The following is a 24451-nucleotide window of genomic DNA, read 5'->3' on the forward strand; positions in this document are numbered from 1 at the left end:
TGCAAGTCAACCTGAGAGTGAGTGGATTAGTGCTAAAATTCTAAAAAGAGGGGGAGGGTACAGGAAAAGGGGAATGGGAGTGGTGGGGGGGTTGGCTTTTACTCGCAGAAACTAATAGATCTCCATATTTGGCATTAGAAACCATTTTTTTCATTAAGTCACATAAATTTATAACCCTGGGTTCCCTCCCCCAGTATACATGGCCTGCATATATTTGCCTCTTGAATCTTTGGGTGCTTCTGGTGTTTCCTTGTGGCCAGTGTGGTGTAGTGGTTAAGAGCGGTAGTCTCGTAATCTGGGGAACCAGGTTCGCGTCTCCACTCCTCCACATGCAGCTGCTGGGTGATCTTGGGCCAGTCACACTTCTCTGAAGTCTCTCAGCCCCACTCACCTCACAGAGTGTTTGTTGTGGGGGAGGAAGGGAAAGGAGAATGTTAGCCGCTTTGAGACTCCTTAAAGGGAGTGAAAGGCGGGATATCAAATCCAAACTCTTCTTCTTCTTCTAATGTCATTGTGGACTAGGCTCATGCTATTCTATTCTACCAAGTGAGCAGCTAGCCCTGTGGTCCGATAGTGTTCTTCTATGTCCTGGTGCTTTGGTAAGGTCACCAAAGGCCCATCACGGTAGCAGTTTTTCCCTAAAAACCCATTGTAGATGGTAGCAGCTACAGATGAAAAGAAAGGTGTACTTGTGGCAACTCTACTCTTATCCTAAGAATAATTTTAGAGAGAGTGGTGGTCAAATGGCAGAATATCGTGACCACTTTGCTCCTTTTCAGTTCCCACTGCTGCTGGGCTACCAAGAGCTAAGCCATGGTTTGGCTTAGTGCTACATCTGAACCCAGGCTTGTGATTTACTTCCTCCTAAGAAACAATGAGCAGCAAGCTAAGAACAACCTTCGTTATAGATCATGGTTTGTTTGGAGCAAGATAAACTACAGACGTAATGCTAAGCCAAACCATGGCTTAGCCATGTCCTGGCTTACCAGATGTCCTGGTAGCGCATCAGGAGTCAAGAAGGAGCAAAACAGCTGGTATTTCCCTCCGTGAAGCCTTGCTCCTTCACAGTAATCCATAGCTTGGCATAATGTTATGTGCAAGTCAGGCCACTGTCTTCCATATTCATTAACCTGTCTGCTACAGATCTAAAAGCCAAAAAAGCTTAATACATTAATAGTTTTTAAGCTATACTTGCTACTATTTTGAGAATTGCTTTTTTTACTTGTTTGCATAATTGTATAAACTTATTATTATTATTATTATTATTATTATTATTATTACTCCTCACCCTTCACCTCAAGGATGCAGGGCTTGTTACAACAATTTAAACACAATATTATAAACATCTATAAATACTATCACAGAATTAAGATGATATGGTTACCGTATTTTTTGCACCATAACACTCACTTTTTTCCTCCTAGAAAGTAAGGGGAAATGTCTGTGCGTGTTATGGAGGAAATGCCTATGGGTGGCATGCCTACGGATTTTCCTCCTCTAAAAACTACGTGCGTGTTATGGTTGGGTGCGTGTTATAGAGCGAAAAATACGGTATATTGGTAGTATGGTTAATATTAGTACTATGCTCTGGGACCCTATGGTGAAGGGCAGATAAGAAATCACACACACAGGGACCCAGTTTTATTTTTGTATTGCATGTCTGCTCTGTCCATCCATCTCTTTCTCCTCCTGCCAAAAAAGGGGGAAAAAAGAAATCAGTGGTGGCCCTGTGCTACAAACTGCAGCTTACTAGGATACAGATCACACAACCCACCATATCTCATTGCATGAAGAGACCCCCAATCTTCAGAGAAATGATGTGAAGGTCACACAGGTAGGATTATGCCAGAAGGTAAGTCATTAAGAAATGCTAGCCAGTTCTTAAATGATGGTGCTGGGGGCCTTTGTCTCCTTTTGGACACATTTGGCATTCAACTTGTTCTGATAGGACTTGATATAGCAAAACCAGCTGCCCAGTTACCATAAGGCTTGGGTTGCATTGTCAGAGGCTGGAACAAAACCTTACAGTTGGCTGCATGATATTAAAACATTGCATTCATCTGCTTTTCTGTGGTCCCTGAGGTTTCAGCAAAAAAAAAAAAAGTTCTGCAATATCATCTGGGATAAAACTATAAAACGGATGTTGTTTTCCTTCTAAACAAATAGTTATTTTTCACAGGCAACATGTCTCCTCAGACAAGTTTACATCAATTAGAAAGGAAATGAAAGAATACCACACCACAGAGAAATGTCATCACCCTTGGACCAATTCCCATAAAGTCTAACATATTTAAGAACTGGGGGAAGACGTGCTGATCAGCACTGAGGATAGATCTGAACATGTTCCTAACACACCCGAACAACTCTTAGCCTGTCCTGTAATGCAACACACATCAGTGGCAGTTGCCATACCCCTGATCAAGCACTATGGAAAACCAATAATTTCTGCCCCACCCAAACCCCCAGTGTTCTTGTATGTTTATTATGGACACATTTGGGCTTATGACGCAGGAAACCACCTGTATTCTGAGCACAGGTATTTGCATGTACATATATATTCTACTTGGTCAAAACAACTGAGCTCATAATCGACAATATATCTCATTCTCTTCCTCTCTAGGAGGTAAACACTGATATAATGAAGCCAGAACCAAGTTGTCCATTGTTTCTCAGTATATATCCCATCACACCTGCCCTTGTTGTTGCAGACCTGTTCTCTGTTGCTATAGAAGGGGGGGGGTGTGGAAACTGCAGGGAAGCAGATTTTGGTTGAACATTAGAAGAAAGTTTCTAATGGTTAAGAGCTGTTCATCAGTGGAACACAGACTGCCTTGGGAGGTGATGGGCTCTCATTGTTGCATCAGTGCTCCTTGTGCATGTAATTTTGTCCATAGGATACCATTGGCATCAAAATGCCAACCTATATGCTTTCCCCATATTTCTCATTTGCAGGGGAAATCTTGAGTGGGAAAACAAAAACCTGTCACAGATGGGTCTGAATGACACTGTTTGCCAATTAAGCTCTTCTCTAGAAGCATCCAGATTCTACACTGGGTGGGGAGCTAAGACTTAGATGGCCCACAAGGTCCCTACCATCTCTAAACTTATTATTTGACGCGTCTTGCAGAGTGTTGTAGTCACTTCAGGCTCTCTCTGGTGTGGTGGTTGGTGGTGTGTCGGCGGCCACACAAGGCAAGAACCAAGATGCAGTCTTCCCAAACTAAGAACGCCTTGCTCAGGCTCAGCAGCCGTCCTGAAGTCAACGGGAGATATTTCCAAGTAAGGCTGCAGTCGTGTGCACACTTACTCCGCAGCAAACCCCACGAAACTCTTAACTGAAAGCTGAACAGCTTACAACGTGATTAGGATTGTTAAGGTATACTGGGCAACATACCCTGACTTTAAAACTTCAGGGTTGCAAACCTAAGTACGGTTCCTAGGGAGTAAGTAAGCCTCGTTGGAATCAAGGAACATTGCCGAGCGTTGCGCGCGCACTGCAAGTCCTGCTGAAATAAATAAGAGTTCATTTTAAAGAAAGCGACCTGCGCTGACGACTTAACGTGGAACGATACCATTTTAAAAGCGGGTGGCGCGGTGAGGGGGAAACTAGTAGAACAAATCTGCAAGTGAGTCGAGCTGGCGAGTCCGCGCGCTAAGCCCATTCTTCGACGATCGCCTGTCTCTTGCGCCATGTAACCAACCGCAGGCTCCTGGAAATCACTCCTCGGGTTACAATTCGGCGCAAGGTAACGGGAGATGTTCTGTTTGCAAGCAACTTTACCAAGTGTAGGTAGAAAGAAGGTAGAAAGTTTTCCTATTCTCCCTCCTCCCAGACCTCCTTGGTTAGAATATAACAACTCGCCGGTGTGTCTCTCTTTCCCTCGCCTCCCGCCCTCTCCGTCCCTCCCTCCCTCGATCACTCATTCGCTCTTTCCTGGACGCGCGCACCCTCGCCGGCCGCCTCTCCCCACCCACCCACCGAGGACTCCTGGGCGCGCGTGTGCGAAGGAGCCGCTGAACTTTAGGTAAAGGGCAAGGTAAGGGCAGAGCGGCAGCATCCTTGCTCCTGAGTGGGCATGTGCAGACCTCGCGCGCACATGCTCACTGGCGCGGCGGCGTGAGGAGTTTGCTGGGCACGTTGCTCGAAGGGGAGCGGACGGTGCGCGCTTTCCCGGCTGCTGCGGACTTCTCCAGCTCGGAGCGGCAGCGGCTGTCCGGAGCGCAGGCGGCCTCGCGCGCTCCTTCTTCTCCTGGCGCGCAGGCGGCTGCGGGGACAGGAGCCCGGCGGCGCCAGACGCTCTGCGGCAGCTTGCGGTGAGTGGACGGGACCCCCGCCCCGATGCAGTGCCCTCCTCCCTCTTCTCTCCATCGCGCACCCCCCCCCGGTTCATGATTTTGGCAAAGGGGCGCCGGGTGGAGGCAAGCGATGCTTTGCGCGCTTGGAGATCCCCAAGCGCATTCACTTGCCCGGGCCGGGTGGGGTGGAGGTTCCCGGGGCTGGGAACGGTTCTTGAACCTCCCCAGTGGGACATTTCTTTTCATGGAGGCTTCTTTGTGGGGGGGGGGGGACTGCTGCCTTAGATCTTAAAGGTTGGATGACATCTCTCCCTATTCTTGGTGAAAGGATAAAAACGCGCCCCTTCTTCATACATCACCTCGTGTTCTCTCTCCTTTTACGCATTCCAAGTATTTCAGAACTTAAAATCCACGCGCGTGTGCGTGTGTCTATACATACGTGTCCCAGGTGGCTTTGGGAAGCGGGGTAAAAGGCTCCAAATATGTTTTATGCCGTTGTAGCTCAAAAAAGTGAGTGGCTGATGTGTATAAGGATTTATCTCTCTCCCCCGCACCTTGTTTACTATTCAGCGAGGAGTGGTTTTTTTATTAATTTACATATCTATCCACTTGCTGTGGAATCTTGACAGATCCTTTCTCTCTCTACTAACAGCATTGCTTTGGGGATACTTTGCAAAAGGATTATTATTATTTTGTCAAACGTTTGCTGAGTAATTTTTGTTTCACAACATATGGCGAGATTTCCCTGCGTGTTGAATGGATCTGCAAGAGCCTTATCAAACCTCTTGCCTTATTTCGAGTAGGTGAATGCTGATTCTCTGTCTTAATCACTAGTTGAGTATTAGTGCATAGTTTCGGGCATTTCATCAAGTGGAGTGAATATAATGTAGGCATAAGAGAGTTTCAGTTGTGTGTGAAAATTGTGTATAGGTAACCCACCAGTGATGATAGAAAATGTTTATTTCAAGAAATTAACATGGAAACGAAGGAAAAACACTGTTTGTTACACCATGGATAACTATATTTATTTAGCTGTCATTAGAGAGATCAGCGCTCCTGTTTTTATATGTTCTAGATGGAATGTTTTAAACACCCCAGATATTAAGACCTTAGTAACGCCACTATAATTGAAAAGGTGCATGTAATGAATGTTATTGATCCTGTAAATGTGGCATCAATCATAGCTTACATCTGTTTCAAGTTTTTAATGTGTGCGTTATTTAGCAATCGCCACACAGAGGAACACCAGTGAGCAAAAGTTCTCTGTTTTAAAAACGAAAATAAAGTTGCAAGTGAATGGGAATTTGCCCGTATAATGTCCTGGTGTTTTTACCAATGAGAATAGTATAATCTTTAAATACGGCATTTGTAATATAAGCTATGGATGCCATTTTGCTTTAGGGTTGAATATTTTAATTCATTTTAAGATAATGATAATAATCCCAGGCATACAAGGTATGTCTAGATTTGTATGTTCTATCAACATTCAAGTTTAATATGATGGCAAGACTTTAAGAGGGAGAGTGTAAAAAAAAATAGTCTTTATTACGAAAAAGTAGAATTGACTTTTTGTTTCAAGAAGAAAAGTTAATGTGATTTATACATATTAAATAAGCATTTAAGTGTGAAATTGATATTTGCGCTCTGAGAAATGCCCTTGAAGGAAGTTTATAGTGTACAGATTGCTGTGTTTCTCGGCCAATCTTTATTAGATTGATATGCTCCTTTTGGATTAATTACTGAACTTTCAAAATACATGTGGTGAACCAGTTTTCTATTGTTCCGTATTTGTTTTCTTGGAGGCAGGTGTCAGGTGTATGCATTCCTTAACATTCTTAAAGCAATGGGCCAGGTTGTGGGTTCAATCATCTTGATGCAAAGGTTTACAGGAAACAGCATTTTGAATATCTCAAGGAAGTTACAGTATTTCTTTCCTAAGCAGGGCTACTAACTTACATTTGACTTCCATAAGCTTCTGGGTGCTGATCCTGACAAGAGAGGAGGCATAGCTGAAGATGAGGATAGTTAAATACTAGTCCTGTTTTCCCCCTGATGGTTTCCCATTTTACTGTAGCACATAGATTTTCTTTAAGTTGGACTGCACCCCTGAAGCTTTTTCTTCTTTTTAACACACAGCTCGGTTCATATTTGCTTCGACACAAGCCATCCAAATTATGTGGGGTTTCCTCTCTCTTAATACGCTGTAAATGAAACGTAAGAATCTCAGAGCACAGCCGTTTTTTGACAGCACCAACTATATCCCAAGGACAGTCTTGAAACGAGATTTTCAAAGCTGGCAACGAAACAATAGCGTTGGTTCAGAAGAAGCACTCCACACACCCAGGACAGTGCCAGAACATAGCTTCAGAAGTATCATAAATCAACACTGTGTCACAGGTCCTAAGGACTTCTGCGTTCTGGAAGGTGGTGTACTTTTCATATCGTTATTTTTCTCCTTTTGCTTTAAGCATTTGCATGGTGATTCTGGCTACATGGATCTGTAACATCACCACATGGGTGAAATGCTCTGGACCTGTAGTTGTGGTAAAGATGAAGACCCGTATAAAGCTAAATTTGGAGCTGCTTTGTTAATAATGGTGATAAAGAAAATTACCAGTAAGAATCTGTGCCCGCCTTCTGGAGGGTTCTATTCTGATGACTCCATATTCCCACCTGAACGTGTAACTGTGGCTGGAAAAGGAACACATCTCACTGGTGATTGGCATTTTAGACATTAGTTTAATGTGGTATCAGGCCTTGCTGCATTAACTTTGTTCTAGAAGCTTTTTATCTGAGGGCTTTACTTTTCATAATGAAGTATTTAAAAATAATACGCATATAAGTGCAGAATTGTATGGGTTTGTTTTGTTTTGTTTTTGGTCTATCTACTCATATTTTGCCTACATAAATAGTACAGTCCTGAACCAAAGTAAATCCCATTGAATTCAATGCGGCTTATTTCCAGGTAAGCTTGTATAGGATCACAGCCTTAGACATTGATAGTGTCCATCTCTCTGCTTACTGTCATTAATAAATACTTGTATTGTTATTGGGCTGAGTTGCTGTGGCATACTCAATCTCATTTTCTCTGATAAATTTTGGTATTGACATGTCAATTCATGCTGTCTCTAGCTGGTGAAGCTGAAAGGTACTAATTACTAATCTTTCCTATAATCTCCCCGTGTAGCAAATTCATATGCTGTGCCACTTAATGAGAAAATTTTTACCAGAATTATTATTTTTTTTTTTTAAGGAACTGTGTTTTGGAGATTTATGTAAACCAGAAAACATAATTGCATTTATGAGAAAGTGACTCCTTCCCTCTCCCGAAATAAATTAAAACAATTAAGGTTAAAATGAAATAGTCAGTTTACATATGCTGGGTGAAACTCAGCCAAAATAAGCACATTTCTGTGCCATTGAAGTCAATGGGATAATTAACTTGCCGTTGAGATCAGCGGGACTTAAAAATGCGTAGCTTTGGTTAGATCATGCTCTCGGTTTTAATGCACAGAGTGTAAACTGTAGCCAGATAAAAATCTTATTTATTTAGAAAAGGAAAAACACTAACAAGAGATTTACCCTTGAGGTAATTTGGTTGGTTGTAAAGGAATGTTTCAGATGCCTCTGACTACACTGTGTGGATAAATGAAGAGTTGTGCTGGCGGGGCGGGGGGGGGATACCTGGAGGCTTTTTGGTTTTATCAGTTTATAACTTTAAAATAAGAATAAAATAAAATAAATCTGCATAGATGCAATAGAGAACGTAGTTACTGTTATATTTTGCCTTATGAAACCATAAAAGGATCACAACAGATTCATTGCCAGGTATAAATTATTTCAGCTGCGGTGGTTTTTCCAACTTTTGTTACCTCTTGTGGCTACAATCGCCTTGTAACTAAATCTGAAATTATCACAAGCAGCTTCAAAAAAAACCCAGTCTTTATATGCATAATTCAGTCCAGCAATAATTTCCCTTCTTTAAGTGTGTCTGTGGCTCCCACTCACCATTCTGTAAAGCAAAGTATTGCAAACTCAGCCAGATGCGAACAGGAATAAGAGCTAAACAAACAGAGAGTGATTAAGAGAGAAGAAATTGCCTTTTCTTGGTCTTCTCTTTACTTTCTTTTCTGGCAGAAAAGCCACCCCAAGTGAGTTTATCCCTTTTCAGTTACATTTATCTCATAAGTCAGTTCAGAAAACACCCGAACAGAGGGCCACCAAAACGGATGAAGACAATGCCTAATCTTTATTTATAGATCTTAACTGTTCTAATGGTGTTTAACAAACACCCTGTTAATATCGGGTGAAGATAAATCCCACAATTAGGTGGCTGGAGGAATAACGAGAGAGCTGCATTTCAGCGACTGTACCATGGGAGCTTAGGTCAGCAGGCTGTTGCAAGAGAGGTCTGGTGGGATTCTTGCTGTAATTTTACAGGGGAAATATTAGAAAGGATTTATATCCTGAAAGCAGGGTGAAATCAATTAAATAAATAGAGGAAGAACAACTTTGCACGGAACAGTTCTAAAAGCAATGTTTCTGAAAAGTTTTTGTTCGTTCCTGCAAGGAGAACACGACTGGTTTCTGTTGCACTGATGGAAAGAAGAGCTGAGTGTTCACTTCTGAGTGTGAATGATATACGTAGATGAGTACTATTTGCCTCCTCTCCCTTCTAGAACGGTTTGGGGGATAAACTAGAAAGTGAGGCTTCTTCTCCCGTACTTTTCGTGAAAAAAGTAGCAATATGCAGAGGGCAATGAGCAAAATACTGGTACATAATAAGAGAGAGAACCTGCTTCTTCTAGGCATATGGCAGATGTTTCCTTTAGTTATAGTTGTAGTTATAGCATTGTACTGCCACTCTTTGTCATGGTTTGTGCTAATAACCGAAGAAGTGCATGGTTTTGTTTTGATATTTTTTTAAAACAACAACAACCCTAAAAGTGTCGTCTTTTGTGGACAACTATTCTATCCGTTATCACATTAATTGTGTCGTATGGATAGCATAGATGTAGTCGACTCAGTGTATGTAAAAAGCTGTGATTTGTTTCTTTGTTTCTGTTGCACAGTCATATGTTCTGTTCTTATTCATGGCCTTGTAAGAAGTCTACAGGGAGGAAGAAAAGAGTTGGGGGTTTTTAAAGAGTGTAACCAGAGCAACATTGTACAACATTACAGATGGACATGTTTCTCCCATAATTTCAAAACATTCTAGAATCTTGAAAGAGTCTTCTATCAGTAAGTTTTTGCCACAGAGAGGGCATGTTAAGCAACGTTCCGTTCTTAAGCTGTAATATTTAAAAAATGGGTGCAAACCAACTACAGTTAATAGAACTTTAAAATAATCCCTCTTAAGAATTTGCTTAATTCTTCCACTGAAATCAATGGGACTTTATAGAGTACGTTTAACATGCCTTTGCTGAGCCAAAGCTATATTGTATAGGGTACATGTGTTTGAAATGCTACAACTCGTGAGCAAGCAAACCATGACAACACGAATGAGCAAATGTGCAAACTCTTGGGGAGCTAAGCCAAACCTTGACTCGTGGTTTACTTCTCTGCAGACTACTGAAGAGCTGTAACCAAGGTTTGCCCTGTGTTTTATGGCGTGTGGTTTGTCCAGAAGAACTAAACCACAAGCCTGGGTTTAGATGACACACTAAGCAAAACCGTGGCTTAACATAGCAGGAGAATGACCAGGGGCAAACAAAGCAGACATTATCTCCCCGCCGGTAGCCTGCACGTTTGCTAATTTGTGCTAAACCATGATTTGCTTTACCATCACATGCAAATTAGGGCTTACTGTGCCACAAACCCAGTCCAGGGTTGTGTTCCCCTAAAGCCTGAATTTACTTGTTCTTAAATGTCCATTAACAGTGTGCCAGATGGTGGCCTGCATTTTTAAATACTAAATTCAAATGAGGCTGTTGCAATTTACTTATTAGTCTAGCAAAATAATAGCCAGGCAAGTATGAAACACCTGGCATCACCTTTTTGTCGAGAGCAACAAATGAACAGGCTCTGGCCCTGGTGATTAAATTACTGGTGTACAGCTTTTACTCTCAGAGGGTTCTATGTGAACACTTTCATTTAATATGGACGGTGCTACCGTTTCAAATTGAACATGTTCTGACTGCTAGCACAGAAGTAATCCTTTCAGTTTAGCAGTGCACACACAGAGTGTGCGAGGCTATGAGATATGTCTCCGTTTATCGCTTCTGGCCCATTAACTTTACATGCTGGCTGATCTAAATGGCTAAGCCGGTTTTCTTTCCTATTCATGCATGCATGCATGCTGGGAAAACACCCAGTGATATGGCATGGGATAATCTACCAGAAGTTCCCGAGCAATTGAGCGAGTTCCATTTATTTCAGTAGGAATTGCGTAGAGCTACTTCCTGTTGGATCGGGCCATCGGAGAACACCATATTTGGTAGTTCTTCTGCATTTTGTATTCTGAAAGCCTGAGCTTAAATGTTGCTGTAACATGTAAGGATTTGTTTTGTGTTTATGATGCAAATCTTTTGGTGGTTGTTTTTAATGAGATTCCCTTTGGCATCAACCCCATGGGCACTCCACACAGAAAGGTGGGATATAAATTTAACAAATAAACAATTTAAAATACCATCAAAACATCTGCGGAGTAGAAACATCATTTGGATGGCTTTGGTATTAATGAGACTGCAACGGTCTTTGATTGCCACGGACCAGTCCCCTAAATGTTCCTTGAAATTCTAAGCTTGACATTGGGCATGTTAAGGCAGACACATATTTAGATATATATCCCTGTCTGACATTAAATCTGAATGGATGAGTCAAGATAACAGCTACTCATGTCACCCATGACATGCTGTTCAGTTGTGGTATTAGAGAGAATTATGAATGTGCAGGTTCCCTGTTAAATGTACCAAGTATCTGGTATAAAACATCAAAGATCCCCCGATAAGTCTCTCCTGAAAAATGTTGATAATTGGGAGAACACGAAACAAGGACTCTGAGAATCAACAACATAGTTGGGTATAATCCTTTCCCCCTTCTTTTAAAGGCTTAACGGCCTGGCTTTGAATGTACTTGGAACTTACTTCTAGAGTCATAGGACTGATGTGACCATTAGGTAAGGTTAGAGTTGTTGTTTTTCCAAAAAAGCCAGTGTGTTTCCTTAAAACAAAAGAGGACGTGGTGTGTTCATCAATATAGGTAAAGAAAAAACACATTTGAGATTGGCAGTCTTTTGAAATCAGTATTTTTTTCCTCCCTCACCTCTTCCAAAGGGAGTACAATCCTTACTCAGAAGTAAGCAACATTGAGTTCAGTGAGGTAAATGAGTATAGGATTGCAGCCTACGAGGTGTGGTTTTTTTTACTCTTCCTGAAGGCAATAAAATTATGTACTTCATTTTACTACAACCCATTTGAACTAGTACATCAGAGAAAACGAGATTTTAAGAAAAGTAATATTATGTTACAGCATACAAAATAATTGGATTTTAATCCTTAAAGTAATGGCATACTTTCACTGTTCTTGTAGAATCTGCCTTTTGGCAACAAAGAAATGATGTTAAGTGGGTGGGACAGTAAGTGTTCTATTGCTGTTTATATTTGGCTTGCTTATTGCTTTATTAATTCATATTTGTAAAAACAAAATCCAGAAACAAATGTCTAGTACCAGTTACATAATGAGACCCATCAAAACTCAGTTTTACAACTATTCTTCGAACGATATTAAACCTGAAATGCTAAAATATTGGGATGTCAATTGTAAAATGGTTCAACCATGATATCTTTATGGTTTGGATTTGTTGTTGTTGAAAATAAGGCAGGATATTAATATTTAAAACAAATGGGCTTCTGTTTTATTCTCAGATCTAACGTCACATTCTTGACATCAAATGCAGTTTGTTCTTGTCTTGAATGGGGTAGGGTCTGTGTGTGTCGAGCTGTTTCATGTTTTTTTTAGCTATACCACAAGGAACCATATACAAACTCACCTAAGAAAGAGAATACTTACTTAATTCCTATAGCTACAACTGGCTTGAAAATGAATAATATAAACTATAGTTCCACATAGGTTTGCTCAGAAGTAAGCCCGACTGAGTTCAGGTTATTGAATTCTTAGGTGAGTGTGGGATTGCACCCTCTACGAACAAAAAAAGCCATTTGTTTCTTTACCACTTCTTTTGTATGCATCCCCCCCCCCCCATGTTCAAGTGGCATTGTTTCTCCTGTGTCTGCTTTCAGAAAAAAACAGGAATATTTCAAAGGCCATTTTCAACTAAGTAGTTGCACTAGCAGAGACCATGAGCCCCACTAACACAACAAGACCTTCCCTTTCCTCCTTCTGCTGCATGCCCCTGTTCGCTCCCCAAATCTGATTAGAAGGACGTCGGTGAGAGGAGATGGGAGATTGTGCCATGTGGGATGCAAATGCTTGCAATTATGGAATGATCTTTTAAGCACTATGTTGAATTCTACCCCAAGTATTTAAATTTTGAATCGGCAGAATTGATGCCGTATTTTGGAATGGAGTAAAGTAGATGAGGGGATGTGGGTGGTGCTGTGGGTTAAATCACAGAGCCTAGGGCTTGCCGATCAGAAGGACGGCTCGAATCCCTGCGACAGGATGAGCTCCCGTTGCTCGGTCCCTGCTCCTGCCAACCTAGCAGTTCAAAGTGCAAGTAGATAAATAGGTACCGCTCCGGCGGGAAGGTAAACAGCATTTCTGTGCACTGCTCTGGTTCGCCAGAAGCGGCTTAGTCATGCTGGCCACATGACCCGGAAGCTGTACGCCAGCTCCCTCGGACAATAAAGCGAGATGAGCGCCGCAACCCCAGAGTCGGTCACGACTGGACCTAATGGTCAGAGGTCCCTTTACCTTTACATTTAAAGTAGATGAATATATTGAAAATTTGAGACCCTTTTGTGTCATTTATAGAAATAATTTTTAAAAAGTGTAGGGAAGGTTATAAGAATTAAGTACCTAATCCAAAATGGGTTGGATGTTCACGTGGCCAAAAGTGGGTGGGCACTTTCTCTCTCTTTCTGCTGCCCCCCTCCCCCCCCTTTGGCAACCTTATGAATTTAGGCCTCGTGTGGCCCTTAGGCTGTAGGGCTTGAAAGGACTTGAAAGTATCTGCAGTAGAAGGGTTGAAAAAAAGGCCTCTGTGTTAGGGCCAAACTACATGTGATGAGGGAGGCTGTGTGTATTTATGCACAAAAATGAGAAACTGATCTATTTGTTATTAGTGCCTGTTGCCTGTTCACCCAGTGAGCTTTGTGGCACTCTTGAACCTGGGTCTCCCTAGTCCTAGTCCAACGCTCTAACCTCTGCAACACACTGGATATTGTTGTTCTTGTCTTGTTCTTTGTTGTTGTTGTTAGTTTTAATGATTACTTTCATATTGATATGTAAGCTGTCCTGAGTTTTCATCATTGCCTTGCAGGACAAAATTGGGTAAAATAAATGTATAAGGCATGTCTGCGTGTTCATTTTACCGTCAACGTGATGCAATTTTGTTGTTATGCTTCAACTGTTTCGTGAGCCGGCGTCTGGTTGTGGTATGCACAGAAAGGCAATACATACATTTAATTTTTTAAAATAGCAATCTGCTCTTTAATAAGGTGGTCTGGTCAGCAACTTCAGACGTGAGTAGGTGAAACTAAACCTTCTTAAAGTATGTATGGCAGCAGAGAATTCAGAGGTGTGCAGTTAGTTTCTGTGTTCAGAGAAGTGGAGGGGAGAAAATTATTATTGAGAAAATTAGTTTAAACTTGGAAGAAGAGGTAAAGTCTCTCATGCATCCACAATAAATTGAACCAATATGGGAAGAGGGGGTAGTGGTTGCATGCTCTGAGAAAGCTGGTAAAAAAACAACAACCATAAAGGATGAAAAAGGGAGCTTATTGTTTCTAGAGTGGTGTTAGAATTATCCCAAAGTATTTTCCTAAAGCAGCTAAACTGTTCAGAACATTCATGAATAATATTTGTGTTTTGCTCCAATGTGGTTTTATAATGAGTCGCTTAACTTGGAGCACAAATCTCTCTCCTTGTCTGCTTGGAGCTTGTTTGTTAGTTTTTATATACGGTATTTGTATACCACCCTTCATAATTGGGAAAGTTTAAAACTTCTGCACTCGCTACCTAGTCTAACTGCAATTCACTGGGTGGTTGACTTCAGAACGAAGCAGATAAGACACAAGTAGGAAACCACAAGCACGGATTTTTCTGTCACATAGGCCAAACCATATTGATCTAGCTGCCCACCGGCCCCTTCTGCCCCGCTAGATGGCCTTTCCCAACGAAGTGCCCTCCAGATGTATTGGACCACAACTGGACCACAGAATTTCAAGACAGAAATTCACAGGCCCTTCTGCTTGCTCTGCTCACCAGCCACTGAGCACCTCTTCAAGAAGCTTTGAGATAGTGATTGGCTTTGCCCCAAGAAGCTCAGGACAGAATACAAGGCTCTCCTGTTCTTACTCTAAGACACCTGCAAAATACTTCTGTTTTTGTGTAAAGGGGTTGTGTTGGTTGCGTAAATCAGAGCGACTTGGGTTTTAGGTTGTTTGGTTTGCCATGATTCTTAGCATTTTATGAATCACTACATATTAAAATAGCAAAAGTGTCTTAGAGACCCTGGAACCTGGAGTTGGTTAGAGTGTGGTGCTGATAACAGCAGGGTTGCGGGTTTGATCCCTGTATGGGACAGCTGCATTGCAGAGGGTTGGACTAGATGATCCTCAGGGTCTCTTCCAACTCTGCAACTTTGAGTTTCATACTTCAGCTTCTTTTTGAGGTCAATTCTCATCTTACAGATGGGGAGCTGAACCTCAGGGAGTATGATTTACCCCGGGTTACCTAGTCAGTTTGCAATCTGAATAGGAATTTGAACCATGACCTTCTCCTTATTGGGCCAACTTTTACAGGGGAGTGGGACCACCTGAGTGGGAGTCACCTGACATCATAATGATCAAGGGAGGTCACTATAACTTTAAATTGAGGTCTTCACTACTCATCACAAACCCAAGTCTAGACAGGAATACAGTAAACATACCATTTTCTTGCTCTTTCCACCTTGCTTGCGGGAGACCAGTGAGTTGACATCTGTTATACTTAAACAAAAAACAAAAAACCTTCTATAGCAAAATGCCTCTGAGATGTTTTTAAAAAAAATAAAATTCATTGGGCAGTCTATGTATATTGATCAGTATTTTTCAATATCACGTTGAAGCTACTCCTGCATTCTCGTTTCTTCAAATCCAAACAGAAATCCAGTTATTCCTAGAATCTTAGAACCACAGTTGAATAGAGAAGGGTCATAGCTCAGTGGCAAAGTGTTTGTTTTAGATGCAGAAGTCTCAGGTTCAATTCCTGATATGTCTGGATGGGGCTGGTAGAAATCCTTCGCTGAAATCCCCGGAGAGCTGCAGCCAGTCAATGGAGACGGTATTGATCTCGATGGACCAACGCTCTGACACTATATAAGGCATCTTCCTGTGTTCACAACCATAGATTCTCTGGATGGTACTTAGCAAACTTTCCGTCTTCCCTTTCACACCTGGAAAAGAGGAATTATGCTCAAAAGTGTTTCGGGTGGCAAGAAAAAATCAGTGCACTACAGTTGGATGGGCTTGTTTAGATGTGTGGTGGTGATTTGAGTATCACGAAGGGAGTTGTTCGGACAGACAGAACTTGACCGGGTGCAAACTCATTACAGTGGTACCTCTGGATACGAACGGGATCCATTCTGGAGCCCCGTTTGCATCCTGAAGTAAATGCAAGACGCGACTGCGTGTGCACGGGTCGTGTTTCACCACTTCCGCTCATGCGCATGATGTCATTTTGAGCGTGTGTGCATGCGCGAGCGGCGAAACCCAGAAGTAACACGCTCCATTACTTCCGGGTCACCATGGAGCGCAACCCGAAAATATTCATCCCAAAGCTACTTCAACCCGAGGTATGGCTGTACCAGATTTGTAGCTGAGTTGAGCTCCTGGGGAACCTATATCATAGGCCTGTACGCTCACAGTGGTATTTTTGTGAAGTCACTGAGAATGTGCAAATCCTAGCATATGCAAGCACCACTTCACATGCACACTGCCTGCCTGTGAGCATGGCCATGGCCTGAGTTCAGCACTCCAAGATACTTATGTGCAGTGTGAGCCTGAGCAATACAGTGGTGTGACCAGAATGACAGTTTTATAGGGACAAGGGCCAATCTGGTGTTCTTTGGATACTCACTCCTTTGACTGCGTGGCAGGTTTTACGCCTGATAGCTCAAGGACCAGGGAAACTCAAGTTCCTGTAACCACACAGGGCATGATTTTAACCCTGGAGTACAGGTGTGTGAGGAGAAGCCAGGCCTTGTGCACAACAAACAATCAAAGATTCTGAGTGTGTACATACCACCCTCGCTGAACTTTCTCAGGAGTGAATATTAAGGCACGTTTACTGAAGCAGAAGTTGGCATAAGACTGTATGGTGTCTCATTTATCTCAGACACTTAAGAATTGTAATAACATATTTTTCCACTTTGGGGGGAAGTGGGGGAGTTTCTGTCCCTCATTGGTTGCGCAGGGAGGGGGGAGTTAAAGCAGGAATGACGAAGAATCAGACATAAGGTGGAAAGCAGCCCTTTTTCATTATGACATGGATCCAAAGGTGTACTGTATTTTTTGCTCCATAAGACGCATCTAGTTTTTGGAGGAAGAAAACAAGAAAAAAAATATTCTGAATACCAGAAGGCAGAACAGCAAGAGGGATCGCTGCGCAGTGATCCCTCTTGCTGTTCTGGCTTCAGCGAAAGCAACGCGAAGCCTCTTCAGGGCAGCGGAAGGAAGGCTTCACACAGCTATCCCAGAAGCCAGAACAGCAAGAGGGATCGCTGCACAGTGATCCCTCTTGCTGTTCTGGCTTCTGGGATAGCTGCATAGCCTGCATTCGCTCCATAAGACGCACACACATTTCCCCTTACTTTTTAGGAGGGGAAAAGTGTGTCTTATAGAGCAAAAAATACGGTACTTCATGAGAAGAAATATGCTTGCATTCACACAAAGTAACCCTCCGAATTCTGCTGATTTTCCCACTCTCCATTTTGCTAAAGCCCTGTAATGTCCCCACACTGTTCATGAAAGTCCCTTGATCCTCAGAAGTAGCTTTTGGAAGACCAAGGCAGATGCAGTGGGCAGGAGGAGCCTGTGAAGTACTGTTGGGCGAGCTGAGTCCCATTTGTGCTTCTCTGGATCCAGCTCTTGTTTTTTTAAAAAAAATTCTGGGTCCCTAAATTGAGAATGCTTATCTTATGCTCATCGTGGAGGATATTGTATGGTCATGCAATCTGCCAAGCAACTGTAGATTGGCACCTGTCATGTTCATGAAAATAATATTCCAGGTATTTTAATTACAAGTATCTTAGTTATGTGCGTTCCTTGCAGGACTTCAGCTCATTAAAGAAAGCCCGTGTGGTGTTCTGTGCTAAAAATGACCTTTGTGTATGAGTTACACACACACACACACACACACACACACACACACACGTGTGTAAGCATGCAGCCCTGTTTAAACCAGATGACTTGCTTTCTGCCTGTACCTTTTTGTGGTACAGGGTGCTTTGTGACAGCAGTCCCCCTCTCTATGGTAAGCTGGTCTCTTTTGGCTGGTATTTGCGCCTCATCGGTCTTCCACCCACGCCGAGTTGACATTTTACACCTGCTTCTTCATGACAGAAAACTGCTCTTCCTCCCTTTGCCCAGCATCTCCTATTGCAAAACTTGGTCCAAAGCCCAGTTTAAAGGGAGATCAGCCAGTTTGATGGGGCATTGCTAAAACTCCACATTGTCCTGACTGGAAATGCTTAAATTATTTGCTTGTTTGTAAAGTGATTTCTAATATGGTTGCCCCTCACTAGACTTTGGTAGATCTTGTGCTCTTTTCATAAAGAATACGTCTTTGCATAAGAATAAATAGCGTCCCAGTTCAGACATCACACTAAACCATGGTTTAGCATTGAAGACTCCATAAAGCCTCAGGGTTGCTTGCTGCCTTCCTCTTCTCCTCTGTGGACAATGAGGACATCAAAAGACTGGTTTTGCTTTAGAACTGGAGTTTACCCCCAGGGGTAAACTATCAGGGCCAGGGTGGGCAGGGACTTTTCTCTATCAGCCTCCCTCTCTGCCTCTTCCTTTGCGCTCTCTGATTCTCCTTGCTACCAGTGGCAGAGGAAGCGGGATGTGTTCCGCCCCGGGTGTCATCACTGAGGGGGGTGACAAAATGACAAAAATAATGAGTTTTTTGTTGTTTTTTAATTTGGCTTACGAAACTTTTTAGTTCAGTCAACAAATGTAACGCAGCTGGCACTGGACGCCATACCGTGGGGGCTGGCTCTTACCGCAGGGCCTGCAGCGTGCCCAAGCCACGTGTCTCTCCTGGGAGTGACGTGGGCACCTGCAGGTTTTGCACTGCCTGAAATGGCAGCGTGGGACTTGTGTCTGTCCTCCACCTCTCCCTCAGCCACCCTACAGTTGAGGGAGAGGTGGCAAAGAGGCTCCATGCAGCGCCCCCCCACCCCCATTTGTGGTTCGCCCCGCCCCTGGCTGCAGACTAGCTATGCCGCTGCTTGCTACCCCTGCCACCCATTTCGCCCCTCCTTGCTAACCACATAAAATCAGGATGAGAGCTGCTGTTTGCCCACTGCTGCTTTAGATCTAATTGAAGCTTACTGCAATGGCTAAACTTTGGCTAGTTAAAGCAACCCAGGTTATCCCACCATGGTTTGATCTAATGGGGTCTATCTAACCTGTGTTACACAGACTACAGACAAACCGCCAGCAGCACCTATCCCTAACTCAACCTTACAACTAACATTTTTGTTAGTGAATTTTACTCATAGAGGAAAAGTTACTGAAGTTCAATGGCCCAAACAGGACTGGGAAATTACTTTCGCCACCAGTCATTTTGAACTTTAAAGAATATTTATGAACCTTCAAGTCATGACAAAAAATAGCATGGTGGTGTACAGAAAAATCATTAAAACGTAATAACATTCTGAAAATCATAAAATGTAGAACAAATGAACACTGGATAAAATCTATTTTCCATAAAAGCTCAGTGAAGCAAAAAGTGTTTTAATTCAATATTCGAATTCTAGGTGCCTGATTTCAATAGGAACAACATTCCTCTTAATTTTTCCACTGCCTCATTTAGTAATGTATTACGTGTATATCTCACCTCCACTCCAGGGAGCTCTAGGTGATGGACATGGTTTTCCCTCACCCCATTTTATCCTCACAACAACACTGTGAAGTAGATTAGGCTGAGAAAAGGTGATTGGCCAAGGCTGCCCAGTGAGGTTCATAGCTGAGAGGAGATTATAACCCTGGTTTCCCAGGTCTCAGTCCAACACTCTAACCACTACACCACACTGGTGTGCAGTGTGCAGGGGTTATTACTCTTGTTGTTATAGTTCAGGTATTTCCTAGTCAGGCTTGAACTGTGGCTAAAATATAACATCTGCAATAGTTCTTGTTTATTGGGACCTTGCTATTTTGTTCTCCAGGCTCCAGGGGTAACGATACAAGCCTTGTCCCTTCGAGGCCTGATTTCAAATGTGATGCTAGGCATGTAAAAGAAACAGCTGGTGTCACATTTAAATCGGGTGCCAATTCTTATGCATGCACCATTAGCAAACCAGCATGGACGGCACCTGGTGTGCTAAAACTGCATTCACAGGAACCAGCCATCCAATGTATTCCATCTTGAGATCCTTGGAGAAAGGGCGGGATAAAAATAATAAAAATGTAAACATGATGTCAGCTGCCTGTAACCCCGCACGGGTAAGTTTCTCTGTCATGCCTAGCATCACTCTTAAATCAGTCCTGACTTCAGTGGGATTAAATGTTTTTAGTGGGCAGTAGATTTCAAGAACGCAGTGTGTCTACTCTTGCGTTCTTTGCTGCAGTTCTTAATGCATGTTCCTCGTCCCACGATGTCCTAATCCTATTCTTCCTGTATATTCCATTCCTCCATATTTCATCCTCTCAAGATTGTGAGAGGCTTCTGTATTTTTCTTTATATTTTTAAAAAACATAATATGCTATGCAAGGAAACCGAGGGATGCTGTACTGACTTATAGTTTATAGTTTTGAAAGGTTCTGTCCGCCATCTTGATTCAAAATGGCATCCAGTTGTATCCAGACACGGCTGAAAACCTCCCTGATCTCAGGAACCATCGTGCGAATTTGGGTTACAATATCTTCAGAGTTGTTCAAATCATAGCAAACAGGCAAATGAACCATTTTAACACCAGAAACTTTATTTGTTTTGTTTCAAAAATATTTTTAATATGCCCATCATCTTATAAGCAATCCCAGGATGGGTTATAATAAAATTGAATTAAATCCAAAGATACCAGCAACAGATCATAAGAACAGGAACAGATAAAAATGACAGCAGAAGCAATGGCAACAGCAATACCACAACCCTGCCATATATCTATATCTATATATCAGTATCCTATAAATTTTATGCTATAAAGTTTTTACAACTTGGTCAAGCAACAATATCCTATTAACTTTATACTATGAAGGCTTGTTTGACTAAATGGGTCTTCAGCTAGCCCCGAAATCCCATAAGGGGCAACCCCAGCTGCATCTCGGAGAAGAATTATCTAACTTCCACTTCTCCCACCCCAATTTCATGGTGCGAAATTCATTGTGACTCTAGACAATAAATTAATGTTTGTAGTTCTGCTATTGTCAAGGGTGCACGTGGCCAGAAGAAATTTTATTTACAGGCCAAAGAACATGTTCAACGTAAGAAGGAAAAGCCTCCAGACACAGTCAAAATTGAAGTCTTACTCAAAGTAAAAACAAAGTTATGTTTCAGATAAGATACTCAAACGTTAACAGATGCTTGAATGTTTACAGACTGGCATACAGTTTTTCTTTTTGCAACTTGCTTTTCTAAACATGTTTTTGTTTTGTTTAAGGCTACCTCCTCCCTTACTCATATATATCTGTGTCTATATCTATCTATATTTCTGTTGCACACAGCAGGCACTCCATCCTTAAAATATATTATGCAAAAAGATGAACAGGTGGATAGGTGCTATATACCACACAGAAAGCTTTAGGCAAAGAAGATTGTGAGTTTTTAGGGGAGATCAAATGTTGACTAAATGACAACTGAATAAATGGCCTTAACAGCTCTTCTGTTCTGGGCAGACTAGGTAATTACTGGCCGTATTATTAATTAATGCTATTGAAATAGTGCCCAGAGGCTTCACCTTGCTGCCATAACAAAGACAGTAATTGCTCCAGACTGTGGTAGTAATCAATGCATGGGCTTAGAGTGGATGCCAGTAGATAGAGGAACATTAGATAACTCTGCGATGAAGATAACAGGATAAGCGTGTTATCATCTTCTCTTTTGGCAACTAGGAATACAGTGTTCATTGGCTTTATAGAGGAGAGAAATGTTCAGCTTGTTCTGTTTGACTGTGGAGCTACTTCGCATTTTTACACAATTGTTGTGTTTACTAAGAACACAAGAGCCAAAGGCACATCTAGTTCTACGTTCTGCTTTCACAGTCGCCAGCCAGACACCTACGAGAAAACCACAAGCAGGTCATGTGTGAAACAGTTCTGTCCTCACTAGTGGTTTTCAGCAACTGGCGTTCAGAGGCATATTGCCTCACGAAATAGAACATAGCCATCACACTTCTGCAGTGTCTCAGGGGTGGGGGTTGGGGACAATGTGCTTCAGTGCTTCCACTCCCGCCTCTGGAGTCATTTCTAGACAGTAGAGGCTACTGTTCTGTACCATGGGAATTGTCCTGTGGTGTCCCACTGGGTTCCATCTTGTTCCCCACGCCATTAAACATCTACATGTAGCTGCTAGGAACTCTCACCAGAAGATCTGGAGCCAAGTGTCCACTGAGAGCCAGTGTGGTGTAGTGGTTAAGAGCGGTAGTCTCGTAATCTGGGGAACCGGGTTTGCGTCTCCGCTCCTCCACATGCAGCTGCTGGGTGATCTTGGGCCAGTCACACTTCTTTGAAGTCTCTCAGCCCCACTCACCTCACAGAGTGTTTGTTGTAGGGGAGGAAGGGAAAGGAGAATGTTAGCCGCTTTGAGACTCCTGAAGGGGAGTGAAAGGCGGGGTATCAAATCCAAACTCTTCTTCTTCTTCTTCTTCAATCTGCAGATGGCATTCAGAATCAAGAGAGGCCAGCTGAGGTGTTAGCTTGGTGCTTCAAGGCAGTGAGGGGCTGGATGTGGACCCAAAACAAATTGAAGCCAAATCCTGAAAAGACAGAGGTGTTCTGAATTCTCACATCCAGGAAGTGGGGAGGTGACCTGTTTTGGACAGAGTTGCACTCTCTTGAAAGAAGTGGGTCCACAGTTTGGGGGTGCTTCACCACCTATGGCCTGTTTTGCACAGAAATAACTTGGACACGGTACTTCATCTTTCATAATGGATTGTTGCAACCGCCTTTGAAGATGACTTGGAAACTTCAGTTGGTCCAAAATGTAGCAGCCAGGTTAATGGCCAGAGTTCCATTTAGATTGCACATAAACCTTGTCTTGAAACAGTTGCGTTGGTTTCAGTGTGTTTCAAGGCCCATGCTGGGTTTGGAAGCAGAATATTCCCGAGTGTCTCGCAACCCTTCACATGGTTAATGAGTGACCTGTCCCTTCCCATAGACTTCTGTGTGTGGCAGAGGGAAGGGGACTTCTTTCTCCTTCTGGCACACAAAGAAAGAGGTCCCTTCCCCTGGAAGTTCACTGCAGGAGTCTTACGATTGCCAGAAGGAGATTTCTGGTTGTTGTGTTTGTGGAACGCCTTACAACGTATAAGGTGTTGTTGGATACTGTCAGGCCAATAGTTCATCCCTTAAAAATATTTAGCCTGGTGGGTGAGAAAACTTTGGCGCTTGAGGTAATGACATTTGATCTGCCTTGACTTCCAAACTGGCTGTTAATCCAAATGGATTATTATTTTTTTAGCCCACCCAGGAATATTTGGCAGCGCTTGGGAAAGGGTTCCCTGAAAAGCCAAAACCTTAACTTGCTATGTAAAGGTGCTATGGCCAGGAGGGTGAGGCATTCTACAGGATGAGCATGGCAACTGAAAGGACCTCTGGACCTATGAGATCAGGAACAGGGCACCTAAGACCCTCCTGATGTCGCTGGACTGCAACTCTCAAAATTTGTGGCCATTGGCCCTGCCGCTTGAGGCTGATGGGAGCGAGGGGCTTCTCAACAACATCTGGAGGGCCACAGGTGCCCCATCTCTGTTTTAGATCCTCAGTTTCAGTTGGTGAAGGAATCTGGAACAAAGCCTTGGATGTCAAATGTGTTGAATGGTTTCTTTAAATGTAAAGGTTCATCATTGTTCCACTCGATGTGTATGTCTTTAAGGGGCCAGAGCAAGATAACGAGACCCAGCTTTACAGCTGTGAAACATAGCAGGTGCTGCTGAGTTGTATTTGATTAAGGTGTGTCAGCATTTGGGTGTAGTATATAAGGAGCAGCACCTAGCTCTCCCATTACCCTGGGGGATGGGTTGGTGGTTGGGTCATGTTTGTTTGTTGATGTATTTAGTGTAAAAGGAGTTTTTGTTTTTGTAATTAAAAGCTTGTTTAAGTTATTTTTGAGTCCCTTTTTAATGCATGGTCTCCCCAGCAAGCTCTCTGCGCTACTAAACTGCAAATAGCCAACAGAATGAAGTGATGAGGGAAGAAGGCAAGATGACCACTGACCGAGCCTATGCAGGCAGCAGAATGTGGTGCTAATTCCATGAAGTGATAGTGAGCAGTGATGTTTCACTCTGCAGCAAGGGGGGCGTACCATTTTCAATCCTCCCAAATATTGGGGTGGAGTGATTCCTGCATGTTTTCTTTAAAACCCTAACCCAAAACTTGGCACATCAGGAACAACAAACTGGCTCATCCCTCTTCTTCCTGCATCCCTTTTCTTTATTTAGAGACATTCTTCTTGTTGTTGTAATTACAGTGGTACCTCAGGTTACAGACTCTGCTAACCCAGAAATAGTACCTCAGGTTAAGAACTTTGCTTCAGGATAAGAACAGAAATCACGCGGCGGCAGTGGGAGGCCCCATTAGCTAAAGTGGTGCTTCAGGTTAAGAACAGTTTCGGG

At 42.7% G+C, this 24451-nt stretch overlaps 1 protein-coding gene across 4 annotated transcripts in view; it reads left to right on the plus strand.

Annotated features, from left to right (window-relative positions):
• Positions 1–3625: 3625 nt before the first annotated feature.
• The window catches only part of EYA2 (EYA transcriptional coactivator and phosphatase 2), a 140624-nt gene continuing 119798 nt past the window's right edge, over positions 3626–24451 (plus strand). The window contains exon 1 of one of the 4 annotated variants that reach the window (XM_053394162.1): positions 3626–3786. The gene's annotated coding sequence lies outside the window, so the exon portion shown is untranslated. The other 3 variants (XM_053394165.1, XM_053394163.1, XM_053394161.1) reach the window with 3 other exon arrangements.

This window comes from Podarcis raffonei, chromosome 6 (genome assembly GCF_027172205.1).
Source record: "Podarcis raffonei isolate rPodRaf1 chromosome 6, rPodRaf1.pri, whole genome shotgun sequence".
In the NCBI taxonomy this organism is placed as follows: Eukaryota; Metazoa; Chordata; class Lepidosauria; order Squamata; family Lacertidae; genus Podarcis; species Podarcis raffonei.